Genomic DNA, 25,968 nt, shown 5'->3' on the forward strand with positions numbered 1-25,968 from the left:
TTAATCAACCCTTCATTTCCCTCCTCCAGGGAACAGGGAAGCCTCAGTGCCACCCATGGTGAAAAATTACCAATCCCTGCAGGATCTCTCCCTGCCATTTTCACTGCAGAATGTGCATGCATTATAGCAAGAGTCCAAGGAAGACAATGTAAGGATACTCAGCCAGGGCAGTGGAAACTGCATAGGTCTGAGGGCAGGGGACCTGTCTACAATCCCTGCTTCTCCCACCTCTCACTGTGAGGCCTCAGGTCTGTCATTCCCCACTCTGGGTCTCAGTGCTCCCTTCAAGGCCTTTCCACCCTGACAAGCCTAAGTTAGCTTTTTGAGGATGCTTACAGGAGGCAGTGGGCAAAGAGGCTTGTGTAGCCAGTGCTTTCCCTGGAGGAAGGACTTGCTCCGTGGGGGAGAGAGGTGGGGTGCCATTCAATTTTCTCTTTGAGGTTTTAATGCAACCTCTGCCTTTGGGTTAGAAAGCCCCCTTCCATTCTCTCAACCTTTTTTCTCATTTTAGAGTCTTAAATTTAGAGTCAGAGAGCACCAAAGAGGCATTGGGGACCCCTCTGTTGGAGTCTTGGAGGCATCCCTCTGTATTCTCTGGTAAGATCTCTTACAGGGTGGCTTTTGAGGTGGGATTCCTCTCCCTTGCCCCTATTTCTACATCCTTGATGTATTCCACTTTTCCCCTTAAGGAGAAACAAGGGTTAAAGGGAAGGGTCCTGTGTTAGACTTTGCATCAAGTCCCGTTACTGCTAGTTACACGGTGACTTTGACCTTAGTTGGCCCAGGCTCTTCCTTGTACAGTTTGTAAAACTGAGGTCCAGACATGGCAAGAGCTTTGCCAAAGATCCCAATATGAGTTTGCAGCAAAGCCAGGGCTGGTCTTCTTCAGTCACTCCTCCCCTTGGCTCACTTGCCTTAGCCCTGCCAGCCTAAGCCAGGGGTGGGGCCGCCACCAGGCCTGGTCAGCAGGGGACACATTCTGGTCTGAAGTGGTGCCCACATTCCCAGGCTGAGGCCTCAGATCCCTTTTTGGTCACGTGGATGTTCTTTTTGCGGGATTCTGTATGTACCAGGAAAGCATCCTCTGTTTCTTCCCTTCCAGGAAAGAAACTTTCCTCCCTTGTTTCCTATAATCAAAGCAAACACCCACTCCCACCCCCCAGCATCAGGAGGCATTGTGGTGGGACCCACCAGTTTCCAGGTGGTTCTACTTTACTTCAAGGAGGCCTAGCAAGCCTTCCCATGCCACTCCTTATTAAATTAAAACCCAAATGCAAACATTAAACAAAGTATGATAAAATCTTTGGAAAAAACCGAACCAAACAAATCCTATAAACTTCTAGTTAAAATGTTGCTCCCGTCACCCTAATCCATCTAGTATCCATCTGTGCTGACTCTACTCCTGCTCTTATCACCACACTTCAGTAGAACGCTTCTTTCAAGCTGGCCAAAACACTGTTTTCAGGGTCCAGCATTTTACCCTTGATATTCCTGCTGACAGGGCCCTTCTCCTCACTCTCCATAGATGAGATGCCTGGCTTCTACTATCAAGCCTCTATGACTCTGCAAGAATGAGGGATAAAACAGCTGGAAACCGGAGTGAGTAGTGCCCCCCTCAGGCTACAACTGCCCCTCCTTCCCCATCAAAATATCAAAGGGAGGGATGAGTTATTGCCTCAGCAGGGTTGGGGTGGTCTTGCCCTTCCTGGTAGGAGCCGATTTCTTAACTGATTTATTTACTTCCCTGGCCCTTTCCTCATCTTTCTGATTAATAGTTTAGTTGGGGGTTCTGGGAAATTTATATCCAATGTTACCATAGCAACCAGCTCTCTTGCACAGAATACCACAGAAAATGCATTTGGGGGTCTTCTGAAGGCGCTGGGTTTGTAAGGATCTCAGAGTATACCAGGGCACAATAGGCAAGATGATGTTCAATTAATAGGAGTAAGAATTATGAGCAAGGATATGTAATGGTCTCACCACACTGTAAATATGGAAGGACAGTTTTAGTGTCTTTCCTCTCCTTTTCTTGTCTCTCTTTCCCTGAACACATCTCCCCCTCAATGTTTTTTCCTAGGTTCCCCCAAATTAGTTCCCCACAGTACAAGGGCAAGGAGTTCTGGAGAATCTCATTTACTTTTGGCAAAAGGAAGAATTTGTAGCAGGCAGAACCATCTGAAGATGCAATTGTGGCCGCCTTGGGATGTAATGATCTCTCTATTGCTGGAGGTGTGTGAAGGGGCCCTGTCAGAGGGCCCTAGAGAGAACTGCACAAAAGATGGAGTGAGGGGTGATAGTGTGGAATCTCTGGGTCCCTCCTGGCCCTGGGATGGAGGAGTTGAACTGAACCTGCTTGTGAGCCCGTCTCACCATCCCCCAACTAAATGGAATGTCAGAGTTGGGCATTTTAGCTTCCTGGGCACCTGGGATGTCCATTGTGTCCCCATAAACTCAATACCTAGCATCTTGCCTGGCCCATGTATGAATGAATGAATTCCTTAGGGTTTTATTAAGTGCAGTGGGCACAATCTATTGTTTGTATTCTTTTATTATGATAAAAAACCTACTTTTAAAAGAAGTTTATTTATTTATTTTTGAGAAAGAGAGAGAGAGAGAGAAGCATGAGCAGGGGAGGGGCAGAGAGACAGGGTGAGAGAGAGAATCCCAAGCAGGCTCCATACTGTCAGTGCAGAACCTGATACAGGGCTGAATCCCACAAACTGTGAGATCATGACCTAAGCTGAAATCAAGAGTTGTATGCCTAACCAACTGAGCCACGCAGGCATCCCAAATCTACTTTTTAAAACATGGCCAAATAACAACTTGAGCTAGAAGCAGAAAAAAAAAAAAAAAAAAAAAGATGTTGCTTATAAAACCCGCTCCCACCTGCTGGAATCATTCCCTGAATTACAGTTGAGGCATAAAAGTGTTTGTTCTCTATAACCATGTGGAGGCCATGTGGCATAGGGAAAGCTCTCCATGGACAAGTCCCTTATTCTTCCTGTGCCTCTGTGTTATCTTCTGTGAAATGGGAGTAATGGAAGTCATCAGGAATGAACAGCTGATGGGTAGAGCTTCCTACAGTGCTATGTCCAGAAGGATTCAGAAGTTGCTTCTGGGCTAAGTTGAAGAGTGTATGGTAATAGATTAGCAATGCCTGCCCTGGGCACCAGACGGGAGGAGGGGGCTTACTTACTGTGTATTTGTCATCCTGCTCTAGGTGGTCTTGAGGGGCCCTGATGGCTCTAGATGCCAACACTGAAGGTCACGCCAGCCATTCTAGGTCTCCTCAATCATTCCTCTTTGCTGATTTTGGCTAAGCTGTCACATGCTTGGGGCCTTTGCTGGGACAACTGGGCTGACTCATTACTTCACCCTCCAATAGCCTTGCCTGCGCTTGTCCACATGGTGGGGACAAGGGTCCCAAGAGAGCATGTGGCAGGGTACAAGGCCTCTTGAGGCTTACACTCAGAAGTAACATAATATCACCTTTACTAGAGTCTGTTGGTCAGAATTAGTCACAGTCTCCAGAGGTGGGAAAATAGACCCCCATCTTAGGAAGAGCTGCAAAATCACATATGCAAAACAGCATAGATTCAGGAAGGGAAATAATCGGGGCCATTTTTGCAAACAATCTACCACAATTACCTTGTTTTAAACAAAAAGCAGAGCCTTGAGTTTATTACCTATGTGCCCCAGTGAGCAAGTGGGGATGAATTCTGTTCTTTTCCACTGTCTGGTTCAAGTCTATTTTTAGATGTAGTCTAATAAAATGAATTTCACACCTGGGTTACTCACCCACTAACAAACATTCTGTTCTTATCAATGCCTGGGACAAACACCTAGGCGGCCTAGATTTGTAGTTCCATTACCTCCGAGCACAATAATTGTTAATTACTTGCTTTATTTGGTTCTGTTGCGTTTGCCAATAGTCAATTACCTATGTTAGGGTTTCTTGTGATCAGTGGGGCTTATCCAATATTGCAGCTCAGTTCTGTTTTTGTCTCAGAGATGTCTTTTCCAAGAGAGTTAAAGAAAACCCTTGTTCACTAGTTTATTGAATATTAGCCTTCATCTGCTTATTTCAAAGTCTCCTTATTCACTGCTGAAAGCACCAAAGTGCTCAGGCTGAGCTCTTAGAATCGAACAAAAGACTAAAGATAAGCCCCCCTTTGCCCCATCTGGCTAAAGCCCAGCACGTGGAATAGAAGAAAGAACAAATTGTGGGGTCCTAGGGGCATTCGTTTAGTTCATGCCTGAATCTCGGAAACTGCCTTACCCCTTGAATCCACCCTCTGCATTGAGGCCAAGGGACCTAATGCAAAGATCTGATCACATTACTTGGGTTAGAGTGCATTGATGGACCCAGTTCTCCAGTCCTCTTTTTACCCATGATCTGTGTCGTATGACTTTGCAGGTGCATGCCTTTGAATCTGGACCAGGCCATGTGACTTCCCTTTACCAACAGAATGAGGTGGAAGCAACCATGTGCCATTTCCAAGCTCAGGCTTCCTGACACCTTGCATGTCTCCTTTTGTACTCCGTGCTTCTGCCATTGCCATGATCAAGACACCACCCATGTTGGCCTGGTGGTCCCAAGAGGAAGAAAAGAGACTCATGAAGAGCCAGATTGCCTCAGCAAAGGTCCACCAAAACCATCCCCCAGCTGAACTCAGATGGGTAAGTTATGAACACTATTATTTTATTTTTTATTACTTTTTAAAGATTTTATTTTTAGGGGTGCCTGGGTCGCTCAGTCAGTTAAGTGTCTGCTTCAGCTCAGGTCATGATCTCATGGTTGATGAGTTCAGTCCCCATGTCAGGCTCTGTGTAGACAGCTCAGAGCCTGTAGCCTGCTTCGGATTCTGTGTGTGTGTGTGTGTGTGTTTCTCTCTCTGTGCCCCTCCCCCCAACTTGTGTGCTTGTTCTCTCTCTCTCTCAAAAATAAATAAACATTAAAAAAATAAAAAATAAAGATTTTATTTTTAGGTAATCTCTACACCCAATGTGGGACTCGGACTTAATAATCAAGAGCTACTTGCTCCACTGACTGAGCCAGCCAAGCACCCCAACACTGTTGTTTTAAACCATTGAGATTTGGAGTGGTTTATTATGAGGCAAAAGCTGATTCATCATGCTTGTGTGTAATCCCAGTGCTGGTCTCCTGTGCCTTGAGGTATAACATCCAGACAAAACCTTCCAGCATCTGGGCCCAGCTACTTTTCCTGTCTTGGTGCCTCCAGATTTCCCTTTTCACTTTACACTTCGGCAATGACCCCAAATGACTTGCAGTTCCTCAAATGCATCGACCTGGCTCACATTTCTATGCCTCTGCACTGGTTGTGCCCTCTGCCTAGAATGCCATTCTCTTCTCCTTTGTCCAGAAAACTCCTATTCATCTGTCTAAACCCAGCTCAGGCATTGTCTCTTTCAAGAAAATTCACTGTATTCTCCTCTCCCTTGTGGTAAATCATTCTCATTTCTGTGAAAGCTCTGGATTCATGTATATATCTATTGTTACCATGTGACATGGTATTATGGTGTGCGTTCTTTTTATTTTGTTTTTTTTTACCATCTTTGCTTGAGGGCAAGGACAGCTTTAATTCATCAATGTATTCTTAGTGCCTGGTTCCAACAATGTTTGATGACTAAGTGGAATGTTGGGATCCTTTCTTGCTGGGGAAATTGTCCACAATGGGAAGATGGTCATTTCTTGCTCCCTTTCTTCCTCCCAAGCTCATGTAGTAGATTTGCTTACTTTGTATCCTTGCACTTACGGTCTGATTCCACTGTAGGGGACACTCAGAGCTTTGTGAAAAAATGAGTCCTGGGTCCTATGCGTGCCCCCGCTGGGCTATGAGCCCCTCCAAGGCTGAATCTGGGTTTCTTCACCTCTATGCCCCTGGGGCTGGCACCAAGCCTGTACATGAGCAGTCTCAGAAAATCCATAAAATTCAAAATATTTATATTTCTGGAACATCCATCAAGTGCCAGGCACTGTTCTAGGTGCTGCGAATGGGTGGTGACCAGATAGACATGGGTCCCTGCCCTCCCAAAGCATGCACTCCAGCTGGGGAGACAGGAAAGACAGTAAACAACTCCGTTAAGGAAAATGTCATTCTTGTTTCTTCCCACGGCTGGAGGAATTCTCTTTGCACTGGAAGTTATGTTTATGAGTGTCCAGATTAAAAATTAGCCATTTGTGAAGGGTGTTCAGGAAGGTAGGGGATCTCAAAGAGAGCAGTTAGTTGTTCTCCAGAAGAGTGAATACTGAGACACAACTAGAAGTTAGTGACAGCAGACCCTACACCTGACACCAGCCAGGGGTACACTGTGGGTAGGCAGGGGCATTTTAAATGAGCCCTATTCCCAGTAGCTCTAGGGCACATCCCAAATCGCAAGCACTGATTTGCAATTGAGCTATTTTTCAGTTGGACAACTTTATATATCGTGCTCCAGGGTGAGCAGTAACAGAAATGTATTTAATTAATGATATGGGGGAGGCCAACCAGTAAATAAATAATTACAAAATGTGACAAGCACGTTATGAAGGGACCTGAGATGAAATTGGGAGGAAGGCAGGGGCCTTGAGGCTGTTGTAAGTGCTTTGGATCTTATTGTGAGTGCATTGGAGACCAGGGGAGAGATGGGATCTGATCGGCGCTTAAAGAATATCACTTCCGCCGCCATTTTTATTTAATTGAATCAAATATTTCTGGAGAGCGTCCCAACAAACTGCCTTCTAGTTCTTGAAGCCATCAACTCCCCATGCTGAATTTCAATACCACCTCCTAGAACTTAGGGCCCTAATTTTCCAAGGAGACAAACACTCAATTTTTGGTTTAGATTTGCATGAGAAAGAGACCTTAATTACTCTGATCTCTAACACCTCTGAGGAGCTGATTTGAGCTTTTCAGATGCAAAGAGTGTTAATTGGCTAAGGGGCCCAGCTGAGCTTACCCGCCATCTCCAAGTGGGTAGGGGGTGGAAATGGGGCTGGGAGATGGGGAAGGTGTTTAGAGAGGAGGGGGCACTTCCCGTGGTCAGTTTCCTGTAGGTCTGCAGAGGGCAAGAGGAGATCAACATAGCAGTTTTGCCGACTTTACCCCTTCAAGTGTCCTCCCACGTGCCCTTCAAGATCCAGCTCATCTCCTCTTATTCTAAAGCTTCCCTCAGCCCCACTCCCATCCCAGGATCTCTAACTGCTTCCTGGAAAGCTAGTGCCTCCCTGGGATCCTGGTTTCTAATTACAGCACTTCCCACACTGCATTGGATGGTCTGTTAACTGGGCCGCCCTTCTACTTGGAGGACAAGGACCCATCTCATGCAGCTTGGCCTTCTTGCAGAGCTCAAAGTGAGCACCCAGGAAATGTGAAACAAAGGAGTAATAGAACAAGTAGTAATAATAATAATGTTAATAATATAATTACAGAAGTCATCACTTATATAGGGCTTCCTGTGATTCTATGCTGTTTGGTCTTAAAGTTAGAAAACATGTAATCCTCTTCTCCAATTCCTGCCAGAGCAGATGTCCTGTATGAATCATTACTGATAGTTATAGATTTATTTGTGGGATTATTTAATATTGACCACCATATGAGGATAAGAAATCTGTTTTAATCACTGTACTATCCACAGTGCCTAGCTCAGTGTCTGGTATATAAAGGCTTGATAAATATTTGTTGAATGAGTGAATGCTTGCATACCTTCAGTGATGGGGAGCTCACTATCACCTGAGGAAGTCTTGCTCATTTTTAGCACCTTTTCCTGTTAGCTGTTCCTTCTGTTGATGCTACATTTTTTTCCATGGAGTGTTCATCTAGTCCTGACTACTGGTCTCTCCCAAAGACAACTTCCCCTCCTCCCCAGAGGCTGGAAGGTTATGACCTATAAATGTCTCTTCTTAACTGCCTCTATATTTTCCTGGGTACAGCACATCCAGATCCTTCCTCATAATGACCTAGCATCCAGTCACTGCCTGATCCTGGTCACCCTCTGTGGAATAGTCCAGATTGTCTAGTTCCCTCTCACAGTAAAGGCCTGCTATATATGTGAAGATGGGACTCTCGTTCCCCACGTTTTGGGAGTTACGTTTGTATTAATACAATTCTTTCAATGCACTTACCGCTACTCTAAATTAAGAGACTTGGCACATATCCAATGTGGAAGGTGGTTAGAACAAATGAAGTCTTTCCTTTTCTACAGAAACTGTTGATAGTGGGTATATGGGTGTTCACTGAAAAACATTTTGAAAAATTTGGTATGTTTGAAATGTTTCATAATAAAAATGTTGGAAAGAGGAAAAAACCCAATAGAGTAATTAAAATGGAATACTAAAAAATTTTTGTTAACTCCAAAGAAGACAAAAGAAGAAAGAGAAAAGGAAAACAGGATGAATAGAAAACAAATAACCAAATGGCCATCCTAAAGGCAGCCATATCAAGAATAATATCAAATGTAAATGAACTAAACCTTTCAGTTAAAGACAGAAACTTTTGGGTTGGTTAAAACAGCAAGAGCTAATTACCTTCTGTCTACAACTGTCTATTTTCTGTAGACACTGCTGTATACAATATGCAGAAGCACTAATTATAAGAAAGCTAAAGTGGCTGGCTATATTAATATCAGATATCATACTTTAAGACAAGAAGTATTATCAGAGGCAAAGAAGTAAGCTCCATAATGAAAACTGGGTCCATTCTTCAAGAGGACAAAACAGTTATAAATGGGAATGTGTACAAAAGCAGAGTTTCAAAATACATGAAGTGAAAACTGACAGCACTAAATGAGGACATAGATAAATCTATAACCATATCTTTACTCTCTTGGTAGTTGGTAAAATTATTCTCACAAAAATAGTAAGGACATTAAAGAGCTCAACAACATTATCGTGCACTTTGACACTGCGTAACTACAGAATACTTAGGTTTTTCAAGTGCCCATGGAATGTTCACCAGGATAGACTATATGCTGGGTAGAAAGCAAAACAAATGTTAATGAAGTTGAAAAGTTGAAAACATGCAGAGTGTGTCCTTTGATGACAATTAATGATGAATATAAAGCTATAGATTTAAGTTCAATGAGTCCCAAGAACAAGAAACATGAAGGAAAGGATATCAAGGCATATGGTAATGTAATTGCTCGAAAGCATTGATAAAGAGAAACTTCAAAAAGCTGCAAGAAGCAAGCACACACACACACACACACACACACACACACACACACACTCACACACATATAGAAGAAGAAGGATGAAGATAACAGCAGATTTCTCATCAGAAACAGTGCAAGCAAGGGGCACCTGGGTGGCTCAGTTGGTTTAACGTCTGACTCTTGATTTCAGGTCAGGTCATGATCTCACAGTCAGGAGATTGAGCCCTGCATCAGGCTCTGCACTGAGTGTGGAGCCTGCTTGGGATTCTCTCATTCTCTCTCTGCCCCTGCCCTGTTTGCATTTGTGCATGTGCGCGCTCGCTCTCTCTCTCTCTCTCCCAAAATAAATAAACAAAAAAAGAAAAATGCAAGCAAGAAGATTGTGAAGCCATACCTTTGATGTACTGCAAAATAAAAAAAAATCTGTCAACCTAGAATTGTATATTCAGCAAAAATATTGTTTAAGACCAAAGACAAAAGAGACTTTTTTAGATATAAAGACAGAAGGAATTCATTGTTAACACATCCATACAAAAAGAAATGCTAAAGGAAGTTGATCAGACAAAAGGAAAATGTCACCAAATGAAATTTTAATTCCACAGGAAATAATGAAAAGTATTAGAAATGGTAAATATATATACATATATTTTTAATGTTTGTTTATTTTGAGAGAGAACGCATGACCTGGGAAGAGACACAGAGAGAGGGAGAGAGAGAATCCCAAGTGGGCTCCACATACAAGATGGAGCCCAACACAGGGCTCAATAAAAATGTGTAACAACAATCACAAATGTTGATAGTGGAAAAATGGGTATGTACTATTGTAAAGTTCTTTTTTTTTTTAATGTTTATTTATTTTTGAGAGAGAAAGAAAGCATGAGCAGGGTAGGGGGCAGAGAAGAAGATGAAGAATCCAAAGCAGGCTCCAGGCTCTGAGCTGGTCAGCACAGAGCCCAATGCGGGGCTCAAACTTATGAAGTGTGAGACCATGACCTGAGCTGCAGTCGAACACCTAATTGACTGAGCCACCCAGGCGCCCCATGTAATGGCACAATATCACTTGAAGGTAGACTATGATAAATTAAATATGTATTCTATAAACTCTACTGAAATAACAAAACAGAGGGAAAGCAGTGATAACTAATAAATCAACAAAGGTAAGAAATAGAATCATAATCAAAAGAAGTAAGGGAGGGGTGCCTGGCTGGTTCAGTCAGTAGAGTATGCGACTCTTGATCTCAGGATCATAAGTTTGAGCCCCATGTTGGACACAGGGTTTATTTAAAATAATAATAATAATAATAAAGAAGCAAAGGACAAAGGAAAAGGGGAACAAAGTATAGAAAACAGGTATCTAGATGATAGATTTAAACCTAATCACATCTACAAGCACAATAAGTGTACAGAGTCTAAATGCCCAAATTACAAGGCAGAGATTGCCAGACTGCATAAAAAAGCAAGTCCCAACTATATGCTGCCTATAAAAAAAACACATTTTAAATATAAAGACACAGATAGGTTATAGTGGATGGATGGGAAGAAATATACCATTCAAACACTAGTCAAAAGGTGGAATGCTATATTAATATCAAAGTATATTTCATAGTGAAGAATATTACCAGAGGGGCACCTGGATGGCTCAGTTGGTTAGGTGTCCAACTTTGGCAGAGGTTATGATCTTGCAGTTCATGAGTTTGAGCCCTGTGTTGAGCTCTGTGCTGACAGCTCAGAGCCTGGAGCCTGCTTAGGATTCTGTCTCCATCTCTCTCTGCTCCTCCCCATCTTGTGTTCTGTCTCTGTCTCTCAAAAATAAATAAACATTAAAGAAAAGAATACCAGGGATAAAGAAGGTCATTTCATGATGTGATAAGGGGGCAGGGTTGAGTAGTCAAGATAACATAATCCTAAATGTTATGTGCCTAATAATAAAGGTTGAAAATACACGAAGCAGAAATCATAGAACTAAAAGGAGAAATAGAAAAATACACAATTATCATTAGGGACTTTAGTAACCATCTCTCAAAAAATGATAGAATAAGTAGACAGAAAACTGGTGAAAAATATAGGAGACTTGGACAATACTATCAAGCGACTTGTCCCAATTGGCATTTATTGAATACTCTTCCTAACACTGGCGAGATATGCATTCTTTTTAAATTAATGTTTATTTATTTTTGAGAGAGAGTGTGTATGTGTGTCTGTGTGTGAGCAGGGGAGGAGCAGAGAGAGAGGGAGACAGAGAATTCCAAGCAGGCTTCATGCTGTCAGCACAGAGTCCAACGTGGGGCTTGAACTCACGAACCGTGAGATCATCACCTGAGCCAAAATCAAGAGTCAGACGCCTAAGCAAAATATGCATTCTTAACAAGTGGATATGGCACATTTACCAAGATAGATTATATTTGGGGCTACAAATGAGTCTCCAAAATTTCAAACAATTCACTTCATAGAAAGTTTTTTCTTATCTCACATTGGACTTAAATTCTGAATCAATGACAGAAAGTTCTCTGTAAAATCCTCAAATGATTGGGAACTAAATAGCACTTCTAAGGAACCCATGGATTAAAGAAAAATTGAAAAATGAAATTAGAAAATATTTAGAATAGAATGAAATGAAAATGCAACATCAGATTTTGTGGGGTGCTACTAAAGCAGTACTTATGGGGAAATTTATAGTACTAAATGGCTATATTAGAGAAAAAGAAAAGTCTCAAATCAATGACCTCAACTCTTACCTTAAGAATGTAGAAAGGGGAGAGCAAATGAAGCCCAAGTAAATTGAAGAAAGGAGATAGTAAAGATCAAGATGAAGATCAATGAAATAGAATATAGAAAACAGTAGAGATAATCAATGAAATCAAAAGCTGTTTTTTTTTAAAGAAGATCAATAAGAATGATAAGACTTTAGTTAGACTGACCAGGGATAGAAAAGAGAAGACACAGTTTTTTAAAAAAAAATTTTTAATGTTTATTTGTTTTTGAGACAGAGAAAGACAGTGTGAATGGGGGAGGGTCAGAGAGAGGGAGACACAGAATCTGAAGCAGGCTCCAGGCTCCAAGCTGTCAGCACAGAGCCCAACGCGGGGCTCGAACTCATGGAGTGTGAGATCATGACCTGAGCCAAAGTCGGATGCTTAACCAACTGAGCCACCCAGGCACCTCTGAAGACACAGTTTTGATATCAGGAATAACAGAAGTAGTATCCTTATAGATTCTCCAGATAATAAGTGGATAATAAGAGAACATTATGAACAACTTTGTGCCCATAAATCCAACAACTTAGATGAATTAGACAAGTCTTTTGAAGGACACGAATTACCAAAGCTTACTCAAGGAGAAAGAGTTAAGCTGAATAACCTGAATAGCCCTTTATCTGTTAAATAAATTGAATTTGTAAGATATATATGTATATAATATGTAAACCTTCCCATACTGATGAATTCTACAAAACATTTAGGTAAGACATAATACCAGTTCAACACAAATTCCTCCAAAAAGTTTTAAGGAGTAGGGGACAGGGGAGGGAATATTTCCTTTCATTCTAGGTCAGCATTAACTTGATACTCAAAGCAGACAAAGTCATTACAAAAAAAGAGAACTACAGTTCAATAAGTCTTTAAGAGAACAGATTGAGTTCAACAATGGACTACAATGATAATACATCATGACTGGTAGACTTTCTCCAGAAATGCAGGGTTGGTTTAACATTCAAAAATCAATTAATGTGATTCACCATATTAGCAAACTAAAAAAGAAACAAACATGATCATCTCAATTAAATAGAAAACATATTTGACAAAATTCAACAATCATTCCTGATAAAAACTGTCAGCAAACCAGTAATGAAAGGAAATTACTCATCCTGATTAAGGACATCTACAAAATCTTGATAGCTAGCATCATATTTAATTATGAAAGACTAAATGCTTTCCTACTAAGATCAAGAATGAGACAGAGATATCCATTCTTGCCATTTCTATTCAATACTGTACTGGAGGTCTTAGCCAGTGCAATCAGGGAAGAAGAATAAATGAGACACGCATATTGGTAAGTAAAAAGTCAAACTGTTTTTGTTCACATTCAACATGATCATCTGCATAGAGAATCTAATAGAATCTACAAAAAAGCTACCAGAATAAATAAGTTTTACCAAGTTGCAGGATACAAGATCCATTTATAAAAACTCAATATATTTCACATACTGGCAACAAACAGAAACAGAAATTTAAAAATTACCACTTATTATAGTATCAAAAGATATAAAATACTTGGGGATAAATCTGAGGAAAGTTGTGAGAGACCAGTACCCTATAACTGTAAAGTACTGCTGAGGGAAATTAGAGAAAACCCTAAAAAAATGAAGTTGCAAGAATCAACATTGTAAGAGGTCAGTTCTGGCCAGATTGATCTGTAGGTGCAACCCAATCCCAATCAAATTCCCAATAGGGCTTTTTGGTAGAAATTGATATGTTGATTCTGATATTCATACTAAAATGTACAGAGTCTAGACAAGCCAAAACAATTTTGAAAAGGCAGAACAAAATTAAAGGACTTACACTGCCTGATTGCAAGACATAAAGTAACAAAATATAGTAATAAGAGATGTAGTAATAAAAAATGTAATATTGGCATAAAGACAAATAAACAGAATAGAGTCCAGAAATATACCCACACATATACGAACAACTGATGTTTTACAAAAGTGCAAAGGCAATGCACTGGAGAAAAGATAACTTTTTAGGAGGGGATGGAACAATAGAAATGCAAAAAAAAAAAAAAAAAAGAAAGGAAGGAAGGAAGAAAAAAGAAAGAAAGGAAGAAGAGAAAGAAATGAAAAAGAAGAAAAAGAAAAGCCAAAAAACTGAAAGCACCAAAAACTTGGACCCATGCCTTGCACTATGTATAAAAATTAACTCAATTGGGTCATAGACATAAATGTAAAACCTAAAACTGTAACTTTTTTACAAGGAAGCATAAGAGAAAATCTTTGTGACCTTGGATTATGCAAAGGTTTCTTAGATATGTCACCAAAAGCACAATTCACAAAAGCAAATTTGATAAATTGGACTTAATCAAGTTAAAAACTTCTCTTCAAAAGACATTATTAAGAGAACAGAAAGATAAGTAACAGACTAGGGAAAAATATTTGCAATTCATACATTTGGTAGAGGACTTGTATCCAGAATATATAGAGAACTCTCAAAATTCAACAATAGGAAAATAAAGAATCCAATTGAAAAATTGATGAGTTGAACAGATACTTCATCCAAGAAGGAATAAGAATGAAAAATATGAACATAAAAAGATGTTCATCATCATTAGTTATCAGAGGAATGCAAATTAAAAACCACAGTAAGATATACCACTAGTTGCTATTGAATATAATACCTGCTGGTTTGAATATAAAATGGTATTTTGGAAAATAATTTGGCATTTCTTTAAAAGGTGTATCATATGATCCAGCCACCCTACTCCTAGGTACTTACCCAAGACAAATGAAGGCATATGCCCATTATAAGACTGGCACACAAGTGTTCACAGCAGCATTATTTGTCCATCAACAGGTGAATAAACAAAATACTGTATATCCAGACAATGGAATACTATTCTATAATAAAAAGGAACAGATTGCTAATACAAACTACATGTCTATCTCAAAATGAATCTTAAAATAAGTGAAAGAAGCCAAACAAAAAAAGAGTATATATAGTATGATTCTATTTATAAAATTCTAGAAAACGTAAGCTGATTTATAATAGTAGCAGATCAGTGGGGATGGGGGTGGGAGGGAGAGATTACGAAGAACAGAGGAAACCTTTTGTGGGGTGATGGATACGCTCACTCTCCTGATTGTGGTGATGGTTTTGTGACTATATATATATAACCAAACCTTATAAAGTTGTATACTTTAAATATGTATAATTTATTGTATATCAATTATATTTCATAAATCTGTTTGAGTGTATTTGAGCTTTAATAAGGTACACACACACACACACACACACACACACACACACACACACCATTCCTGAGCCCTATCATAAATCTACTGATTCAGATTATGTAAGGAAGTCTAGGATCAGTTTTGTAATTCTTATGCACTCAGCTTGAGAGCCATGGTCCCATGGCCCCAGTGATGTTGAAATTCCTTCCTATGGCCTGTGAGACTCCTGTTCTCACTTCTCTTGAAATTCTCCTTACCCACTCCCCATTTCATCCTCTGACCTCTAGCCAGCCCAGGCCATCTGAAGGTCCCTAATGGTACATGCTCTTTTGACCCTGAGCCTTTGTAGGCATTGTGCCTTTTCCCTGGAACACCTTTGTGCTCTCCTTCAGTTGACTAAATATACTGGTTCTTCAAAACCCTGCTTAGGTGGCACCTCCTCTGGGAAGCCTTCCAGGTTCCCTGCTCTCTGAGGCTCCCCTGCATATGCTTTTGTTCCCTGGAACAAAAGCTCCCTGGACTTTGGTTTCCTGACCTGTAAAATGAAGTTAAGAATGATACCTCAGAAGAATGTTTTGAAGACTCAGTGAGATAACAAGATAATGTAGTACAGTTCTTGGTGCATATTAGAATTCAACAAATGGTGGCCACTGTTGTGGCTGTTGTTATTATTTCTCATCACTGTCTTCAGAGCCCTGTGAGCATCTGGCATACCATCTAACACACTGGTGGCTACTGTTTGATCTTCCCCTAGATTGGTTTTCCTGAGCGTGCCACAAAAATTCAGTTAGTTCAGCCACAAACAGTTGTTGAGTATCCTTTGGGTATCAGCTCCTATCCCAGGGGCTGGGGACAGAAAGATTAAGAGGAAGGGAATGGATATCAGAGATGAGAGCATCAGAGAGGTACCAGAGGGGAGTGTGAAGAACACAGACTTCTGAGCCATCTGCTCTATCATATACAGCTGTGTGACCTTGGGCAATTTACTTAACCTCTCTGTTCCTCGGTTTCCTCAAGCTGAAAATGGGGATAATAGAATACCTATCTTAGTAGGCTGATGTATCATTTTATTTTACTTTAACAACACATACATAGTTTTGTTCAAATGAGCTGATATCTGTGAAACAGTCAAAACAAAGGACACTGACTATCCACTGGATTTGGCAATTAGCGGGCTATCAGAGATGTAGCGAGAACTGCTTTAGAGGAGGCAGATGCCAGAGTGCGGGGATAGAGGAGTGAGTGTCCAGGAAAGTTGAGAAAGGGAAGTGGAGACAGCGCCTCAGAGCTATTTGGGTGAGAACAGGGTGGCTGCTCCAAGTGGAGGTGTTCAGGGGTTCTGAGAGACCTGTGTTACAGGAAGGTGCCTGTAGGGTGGGAGTGACTGCAGATAAGGGAGAGAGCCAGGAGGATCGAAGTCCAGAGGGAGAGAGAGGGATGCATGCAGGCAGGTACAGTGGGGAGTGGTCCACCAGGGAGGGAGCAGCTTCATCATCACTGCCCTCTAGGCTCTCAGTGGAGCAAGCCCTTCTTTGGGGAGAGAGGGTGATGTGTGGAAGAGGAGTGTTAGGGAGGGTGGAGAAGTGTGAAATAGCTCTTGCCAGGGAGTGGGGGGAAGCTATAAAAGACTGCAGGCTGTGCTAAAAGAGATTAGAATTTGGAAGTGTGCCAGTCTGCCGGGGTGGGGGTTGATTCACCTGTACCTGCAGCCACAGAGGTCGTGCAAGTAAGTGAAGGGTAGCATTGCTTCAGGATTGGGCTAGCTCGCCATTAGAACTAATTTGTCTCTGTTTGCCTGGGACTGTCCTGATTTTAAGAACGAAAGTCCCATGTCCACCTATTCCCTCAGGACTGTCAGTTACCCACCCAACAGTAGTAACAACATGGGGATCCAAGGGCTATGAGAATGCTGGTTCCCATGAGCGGCGACAAGATGGGGGCAGCATGCAAAGGGCATGAGGGTGGCCTGGACACTCAGGATATGGGAGTAAAGGAGTTGAGGGGTGGGTAAGGACCTCAAGGTGTTACACACCTATCTCCCCAGTGCCTGAATAATGCATGGCCGTCTACTGAGGCACTAAATATTTCTCCGGAGCCTGAGTAACTGGACATTTACATGCCACTTTTAATTTTTGCCATAGCCATACAGCTTCTGCATTAACTTAATGTTCTTTCAAATCAGCTCCTTAATAAATATGGCTTAAAAGGAAACAGTCTCTACCCTATATGGAGAAAAACAAAGAAACCACACACACCCGCACCAGATACTGGATTTTAACTGGGTATGCTGCCTGACAAAGGAGCCGAGACTGAGGCTGCTCCTTCTTTGTTAACCTGGGAGAGGGGCCAGAGTTAGAGAGGCACTTCAAATGTGTGCCGCCAAACAGTCCTTGTGCAGCTGCTCAGGGGGATGGAGACTGGAAAGCGGACACAGCTTTCCTGTGTCACTAATTCTGTGTTCCTTTACTACCTAAAGTCACTTTGCCTTCCTCATTTTGGAAATGCTGCAGTAAAGTATTAAGACTGTAGGCTCTCAGTGTTCTCAAGAGTCAATAACAGCGTGCATTTAAATACCAATATGTCATTTTTGTGGCGTTTTTCTGAGATGTCATATATAGGCTCAGGGAACCTTACAGCTGAAAAGGTCCCTGAGGACCTCTGATCTAATCCCCCATCCTTCCTGCTTCCTTCACTTTTTTTAAGTTTATTAATTTATTTTGAGAGACAGAGAGAGAGTGTGTGTGCAAGCAAGTGGGGGAGGGCCAGAGAGAGAGAGAGAGAGAGAGAGAGGGAGAGAGAGAGAATCCCAAGCAGGCTCTGCCCTGAGAGCCTGATGCAGGGCTTGAACTCACGAACCATGAGATCATGACCTGAGCAGAAGTCGGATGCTTAACCGACACAGCACCCAGACACACACACAAACACACACGCACATGCACACAGAAACAAGCCCAGAGAGGGCAGGGACTTACTCCCAGCTCTACCATCACACCTAGTTGGCTGCTTTTTTCAATCCTTCCCCACTTTGCCTTCAGAGACAATTTTGCTTCTTGATTTCTGACTTCTTGTCAGCTGTGATTAATGAGGAAGGCTCCTGCATACACGATTTTCAGCTGTACCCAGTTTACGACAAACAGATTAGACCATTTAAGTCAGAATAATGCTATTTAGCAAAGCTGGATTTGGAGCTGGCAGAAATTAAGAAGATTAATTTAAAGCTAAAAAAAGAGTGACAATCATAGATCAACACCTGAAAAATCTCGCTGCCTGTACACAGCCCTAATTGAGAAGTATGTGGAAGATTCCATCCGTGAAATTCAATTATCATGCAAGCCAGAGGAAGCAGCTTCCCTGAGGAAGAAACTAGGCAGCCCAAATCAAAATGCCTCCACCTGTCTGTTTTCGTGTCAGAAGAGTGAGAAAACCTGCCTTGATGACGATGAAATATGGACAGTATGCATCAGTGTAATGAAACTTTCCAGGGGTGCCTTTCCATAATGGGATTACCTCCTGAGCGCCTCCATCAGAGGTCAGCCCAGAAAAGTCTCTGAGGCTCCATAAAGCCTTTGGATATGGAAGGCAGAAGACACTGGCACCCCATTCCTGATACCCTTCCCTCCAGCTTTGAGCAGGACTGGCTGGGGCTCAGAGACAAAAGGTGTTCTCAAGCCCCTGTACCCCTTCCATGGGTTAGGGGCTTCTTAACCCAGGCAATAAGCAGAGAAAACTCGAGACAACAACTGTAATGATTATAAATGAGCCTATGGTAATTGATCCGCCTTTTAACTGTAGGGACAGATGCAAGGGGAGGTGGGGGGCGGGGAGTGGTTGGTGGCAGATTGATCAGTACTTGCATTGTCTCTCCCATTTGGCTGAGGTTCACCCAGGAGCACACAGTAACCCCTGATCTGCAGAAGAGCTGGACGGAGTTCCTTTTTGGTAAACTGCTTTGGGTGGTTATCGTGGTAAATAAAGGCACATTCCCCACTGATGCTTAGAGGTGTGCAGTTTGCAAAGTGTGTTCACAAGCATCAAGTCAGAAAACTGGACTCAGGAAACCCTGAGATAATGTCTCCCATTACACAGATAAAGATGCTGAGGTTAAGTGATCAGCCTCATCTGTTTGAAAGATTGTTGTTGGATTCTGATTTCATGTGTTTGGCGGTACCCTAGCTAATGTAGAGGAAGGCATAGGCTTTTAAGAGCTCGTGTTCTGGTGTGCAGGACTAGACACAGGAAAGATTGTTACTGAAGGTCAAATGTGATCAGATCATCAGAGAGGGTGCTCAGGGCGAGGTCAAAGACGGAAGAGACTGCATAATGAAGAAAGCCTCCAGGGACAGGGGTCAAGTCTGTCTTCATCACTGTTGCAGCTCCAGTGCCCAGCAATATACTCTGCAAAAAGCATGTTTCAAAAATATCTGTTGAATAAATAAATGAATGATGAGATAGACCTTGAAGGATGTAAAGTGTTTTGGGAATTTGGGGGAAAGCAAGTGTGTCAGGAATATATTGACCAGGAGAATAGAACATGCAAATTGTAAGATATCAAAATTGCAGCTCTGGCTGATGTTAACAATGTGGTTTTGCTAATCTGTTAAAGTCCAACAAATCTTTGCAGCATTATCTCATGGAGGGTAACAGGTCTCTCCTTCATGCACATCTCTTTTCTCTCAAAGTCACTAGGAGCATTGCTTTGAGGACCATATGTGCTTCTTCCAGCAACTTAGAGGTTCTGAGTTAGTTTCTCTCCCAAGAGAGACTAGTGGCCCTAGTGGCCAGTCCCAGATTGGAGCAGGGCTCAGGGGAGAGGAGAAAATTCAGTGGGGAAGGTCAAGGTCTGTGTTTAACTGGAGACTCGTGTAATTTTCAGTGTGCAGTGAAAATCTATGAAGATGGCTCTTCATGCTGACTCTGCTTTGAGTCCCCAGAAACACTTTTAGGAAGGTTCCAGTCTGAAGGGAAGGTCTAGTGTCACAGCAGACTGTCTGGCTCTATGTGGGAAGAGTCCTCTCAGCCACCCTCCCTGAGCTGGAACATGGCCTCACCTCCAGCTTGAACTGCAATCTTCAAATATTGATGGTCTCAGACAGTGGCCTGGGTCTGATCAGGGTCAAGGTGAAAGTCAGTAATTTCATAAAAGGGTGGAAACAGTGAAGAAAATCTACCTGTCCCTAACAGTAGAATTCTCATTTCCAACACGTGACCTAAAAATAACTGGATGTGTTAAGCCCTGGTCAGGAGGAGTTTATTGGAGAAATTGGATGGTCACATTCCAGAGCTGGCTGGTTCTTCTCCATCGTGATTCACTTCCATTCCAGTCTTTGACTTTCGCTGCGCTGCCCTGCGCCTCAGGGATTGCACTGCCTCCTTTGCCCTTGGACATCTGGTTAAGTTCAGCCCCGGAGAGGCACCACTGGAGACTGGAGGGCGGTAGGAGGGAGAGGCCAGGGTACTTCTTCCAGGCTCCCCTTCCAGTCTGGCATCGTGTTTCTGGCAGGGCCTGCATCGTCCGTGACCACAGTGAGCGAGGCAGCTCACGCCACAGCTTCAGCCCTCACGAAGCTCTTAGAACGTGATGTCTTCCCCTTGCCCTCTCAGGCCTGCAAGTGGAATGAGTCTCACTGTGACTAGTCTCTGGGTGCCTCGTCATCCTGCTCACATCTCTGCAAGTGGTCCCTTCATTGAGTGGGTTTGCATTTCCTGCCAAGATGCTGACAGAGATTTGAGGCTGGAATCAGGTTCCTGCCTTGTTCATCTCTGGACACCCCTGATCTGATTGCAAAGCCTGGCTTTAGAACCCTCAGTAAACAGGTACAGAAGTCTCATCCTCCAGGAATCCACACAGTTTGAGGGAATCCTCCCCACTCCCCCTTCTCACTCATCTCTCAGCCTGTTAAGATGGCTCTCCTCCTGGGCTTCTCTGTCACAGGGAGCCTGGGCCCCTCAGGATATGAAATGCTCACACATCCATGGTCTTGGTTGCTGGTCTGAGGATGCTGTGCCTCTGTATTTCCCCGCCAGGAGCCCAGGCCTAGAGTTTCTAGAAATGACAAGTATACTGCGTGGCTCACGTAGGGGCAGGTGAAGAAAGCTATGGTCAGGGAGGAGAAAGACCTTCCCTTCCCTTCCCTTCCCTTCAAACTTAGCATGTGCAACCTGTTGGGATGAGCACTGGGTGTTGTATGGAAACCAATTTGACAATAAATTTCATATTTAAAATTAAAAAAAACCCAGCATGTGCAAGTGGCACTTTTATTTTTTTTAATGTTTATTCATTTTTGAGAGAGAGAGAGAATGAATGAGTGGAGGAGGGGCAGAGAGAGAGAGAGGGAGACACAGAATCTGAAGTAGGCTCCAGGCTCTGAGCTGTCAGCACAGAGCCTGATGTGGGGCTCGAACTCACAAACTGGGAGATCATGACCTGAGCTGAAGTTGGACACTTAACTGACTGAGCCACCCAAGTGCCCCAGGCAAGGGGCCACGGGCAAGTCACTTAATCTCTGAGTCCCTGTTCCTACATCTAACACAGGAGTGATGATGGTCTCTGAGGAGTGCCTGTGGTATGGGGGGGGAAGAGCTGGATATGGCCGCCCCTGTGCTCATCCTCTGATGCTCCCCACTCCTGAGGAGGGTGCTTGTGGAGATGGCAGGTCCCCCATCCTCACCTTTCTCTCTCTCTCCTATGAAATCACCTTCATAATACGGTATCCCAAATGCAGTCTCTTATGTTACAATAGACTTAAACCCCCAATCCCCGTCTGAGAAAAATGCAGTGCTCCCCACGATTTCTGTAACTTCCGAGGGGAGGTCTTTTCCCATGGTCACCTTTGCCTCCAAGTTCATTCTAGTTCTGAATCATCTTTTTATCTCACTAATGTTGTTTCTTTCCTAAATTAAAAAGGCATATAAATGCAGCCCATTTTACAATTTTTATGAAAACAAAACAAACCTCCCCAGATTAGAACAAAACTGAACACTTTGCCACTGCAGACTCTAGGCTTCCTCTCCTCATTCCATCCCCTCTCTCACTCCCTCCTGCCGATTGCCCTCCTAACTCCAGATTCTCTTGCTCTGCTGTGCTGAGCACTGCAGCCTGGTCCCACCCTGCTCCCCAGTTCTGCTGCAGTACACCTGTGCCGGCCTGAATCCCTCAAGTGTGCCTGGAGATGAAAGGGCCTTTCCTCGCCCACTCCTCGCCCCTTTGAAGGCAGCCGCCCACGTCCATGTAAACAGAACTATTTTCTCTTCATGACACAGCCAGGGTGGGCGCCATAGGAAGTCCCAGAGCTCTGCCTCCAGTGTCCTATTTCTTTCCTCCGCCCATGTTCCTTCTCATGGACTCAGAGCAGAGGTGGAATGGGAGCTGCCCTCTCCAAGCCTCCAGAGTTGGGTCAGAGCCCTGATGCTGTCACTTATGTGCTAGAGACCTTGGGATGTTCTAGGCCTGGAACAGGCCTGAAAGCCTGCCTTGAGTTTTTAGCACAGGTATGTTGAGGCTGAAGGTAGAATTCTGTAAAAACGTATGGTGGGGATCGTGAGGGTGGCACATTCCCCAGGGAGCCCATCCACAGACATCACACCCCACACTGACAACAGAGTGTAGCCAGGACCTTGTGGAGTCAGGCATCCTTTGAGTGGCTGACCAGGTGACCCTGGGCAGGCTGCAGCCCCAGTCTGAGCCTTGGTGTCCTCACTGTCAGGTGAAAGTGTGGGGCTGGGCAAACTAGAGCCCTGGCCCTGAGAGTTTCCAGCCCAGCACCCAGGGGCCTGGCTAGCTGGCTGGAGCCCAGAGACCCTAACACAGGAGCCTATGTGCACACGCTCTCACACAGAGCCTGCATTTTCTCCTGATCACGCTTTCTCTCACCTTGTCCTTGTGTCACTGGATAGGAGCCCATCTGTCACGCTGAGCCATCTGCTTCCTCTCCTGCCATCTCTGCTGCCCCACTCTAAGTAAATTAAAAAACAAAGAGGCAGGAAGCCGCTGACAGCCGCATTTATCCTCATTTCTGTGGCTGGCAACAGGAGCTGAAGGGTTGGCTTCGTGGGTCTGAATTAAAGATTAGTTAGTGCTGGTGAGAGGGTGAACAGTCCCATAGCTGTGGCATCCTGACACTGGACATTAGCACAGGTGGTAGTGAATGTGGGCCGGGGCTGAGGAGGAAGGGATTTGAGCCAGCATGAGCAGCAGTGGCAGCTTGGGAGTTGGGCAGAGCTGGTTTGCTGCCTTCTCTGTGTGTGACCTTGGACAAGTCATTGACCCTGTAAGCTTTGGTTTCCTCATCTGTGAAAGGATATGCATAAGCAGTGTTACTGACCTCACAGAGTGGTTGAGCGACTATGTGAGGAACATATAGACTGATAACAGATGTGCAGCAGGGGCAATGTAGACAACAGTTATTTGAGGCAGTCAGAGTAGAGAAGGAAGAAGATGGGGTGGGCAGGGAGCCCCTTGTCCAGGGAAGGCCGTCAGGAAGGAGTTTGCGACCTGCGTCTCCTCAGTGAGCCTCAGTCTCTGCATCTCTAAAATGGGACTAGAACTGTGGAAACCCTAGGGACGTTGTGGAAGGAGCAGAAGGAATAGGATGAACCAGATGGCGGGTGAGCCTGGAGGTGTGTAGGTCACAAGAGCAGGAGACCCAGAAGGGAGCTGCCTCTGTGGCTTCCCTGTGGGATGGCTCCATGCTGCATTGTGTTAGTTTCCCTTGTTTTCTGCCCTCCTTCTGAGAAGATTATAATTGCCCCACCTTACTGATGTCAGATTTAGCCACATAACCTGTTTCAGCCCATGAAAGTGCAAGAAAGTGCCATGAGCCTATTCTGAACAGAGGCATTAAGAGCCAGCCCACACTTCCATGATTGCTCTTTCCCTTCTTCCAAGGGACTGAAATACAGTGTTCTCATCTAGTCTGGGTCTTGAAATGAAGATGAAGTGGAACAGAGCCAAAGCTGACCCACGGTGGATATGGGTGTGAGCCAGGAATAAGTGTTCATTTTGAGTCATTGACGTTTTAGGGCTGTTAGCAAACGCTGGCTGATTCAGGCCCCTTCAACTCCAAGCTGGTTCCCACCTGAATCTCGGAAAAGGGATGCAACTTCTCCTTCCTTCCTGGACCCCTGCAATTTCTGGGTTTTGCCAGACAAGGTGCCTTCTATGACCCTCTCTGGGCCTTAGTAATTTTGTCTGAAGAATGATTGGGTTGTGGACACATGAAAGTCAGTAAGGAGGAGGAGGGTGGGGACCATACAACCATGGCATCCTCAGCCCTAGGACCCAGGTGGGGCACCATGAGAAGGTAGGCAGGTGTGTGGCACAGTTGTCACACCCTGTTCCCGCTGTCAGCCACATGGCTTTCCTATCTTCTTCCAGATCACACAGCCGTGACTGGGGTGGGGTGGGTGCAGGCCCGCCTCCTCCCATGCTGGGGCCACACAATTTGAGAGAGACCTCTACGACTCATTCGGAGGTTTTGAACTTAGACCTCCCCACATATGAGAGTCTAAGTTGCTCCTTCCTGGCCTACCACAACAGAACTCATGATCAGGGAATGACCAGGCTCTAACTGAGTCATGGAGAAGCCCCAGGCAGGTGGGTACTTTAATTCAGCTTCAAAATGAAATCCTTGACGTTTATTTAGAGAGAGGAAGTAGCAACGGCAACCCAAATCCTATTTCTATTCTCCTGAGATATTTACTTCTGGCCCCAAACATGGCTATTCTGTTCTTTTCCATTCTATTCCATTCTAAAGACCAGAGCCGGGGAGGCAGCCAGGTCTTCCTGGAGTGGCCATTTGTCTGTTGGGAAGTATCTTAGCATCTGAACATCCTTCCTACGTTGGGTCCGGACTCTCGGAGAAGCAGAAAAAGCTGGAATCTCCCTTTCTAGGCCTCCCTTGCAATAGTAGGCTGCAGTTACTCAGACCCACCTGCTCCAGTGACACAGAGAGACGGTGGGGACTCCATCCGGATGCAGCGGTACTACCCAGCCTGTAGGGGCCACAGCAGCAGTGGGGCAGGTGGTGGCACCTAGTGCCCAGTACCAGCAGTACTGCCATGTGAGTCGTTGCCCGTGGGATCTGGGGCCGGGCATGGGTTCCTTGATACTCTATTTGTGCAGTGGCTGCGGTCCTGGCCCCGGCCCATTTTCTACTACTAGTTCTGTATCTGTCCCAGCCGTTCTGGGAGTTGCTCCCTGTGCTTTCGCTAAATTGACTTTCTGCTTATTATCAGCTAGAGCCTTTTTCTGTTGCTTCCCAGCAGGAGCCCTGAAGCTAATACCACACCCTCCCTCCTGAGAAGGCAAGTTAGCATCTTGGTCCTGGACAAAGCAGGATGTTAAGGGATGTTTTCCGGGTATGCGTGGTTCCATCTCTGAGGAGTGTTCTGGGAAATGCGTTTTGTTTTATCTCCTGGAATATTTTAGTTCTCCTTATAAATCACCACTCCAGAGAGCAGTCCTGCTGGTCTGTCCCTTAAGCTGGTTCCAAGCACAGCTGACCCCATCCTCAGGAGGAAGGCATTTCAGGGCACCGCATAGTTGTGGTCCCAGTCACAGAGAAGAACCAGCTCCAATCCGAGCATTGGAGAGGAGCGGGTGTCTGTCACTTCATAGGTGTCTCTCCCAGAAGGACATCTTGAGATGTTCTTGTTGGGTACTTTTCAAAATGGTGCTGGCAAACCAACTGCCTCAGGATTGGAAGTTTGTTGAAAGTGCATGCTCCAGGGACCCACCTACTAAATCAGTGAGGTCCAAGGGGCTGCATTTTGATGCTCTGCCTGACTCCCTGGCCCCATTACACAGATGGGGAAAGAAGACCCTAGGTTTCCTGACCCTCAGGCACTTAATAGCCCCTTGGTAGCACTTCAAG

General features: G+C 44.1%; 1 protein-coding gene across 1 annotated transcript in view; it reads left to right on the forward strand.

The window, feature by feature from the left end:
* ALDH1B1 (aldehyde dehydrogenase 1 family member B1) overlaps nt 1-25,968 on the forward strand; it is a 240,842-nt gene that overhangs the window by 90,532 nt on the left and 124,342 nt on the right. Inside the window, exon 2 of the mRNA XM_053908111.1 lies at nt 4,418-4,680. The gene's annotated coding sequence lies outside the window, so the exon portion shown is untranslated. The remainder of the gene's footprint in view (nt 1-4,417; nt 4,681-25,968) is intronic.

Source organism: Panthera pardus, unplaced genomic scaffold (assembly GCF_024362965.1).
Source record: "Panthera pardus isolate Hobbes unplaced genomic scaffold, ASM2436296v1 HiC_scaffold_20, whole genome shotgun sequence".
Taxonomy (NCBI): domain Eukaryota; kingdom Metazoa; phylum Chordata; class Mammalia; order Carnivora; family Felidae; genus Panthera; species Panthera pardus.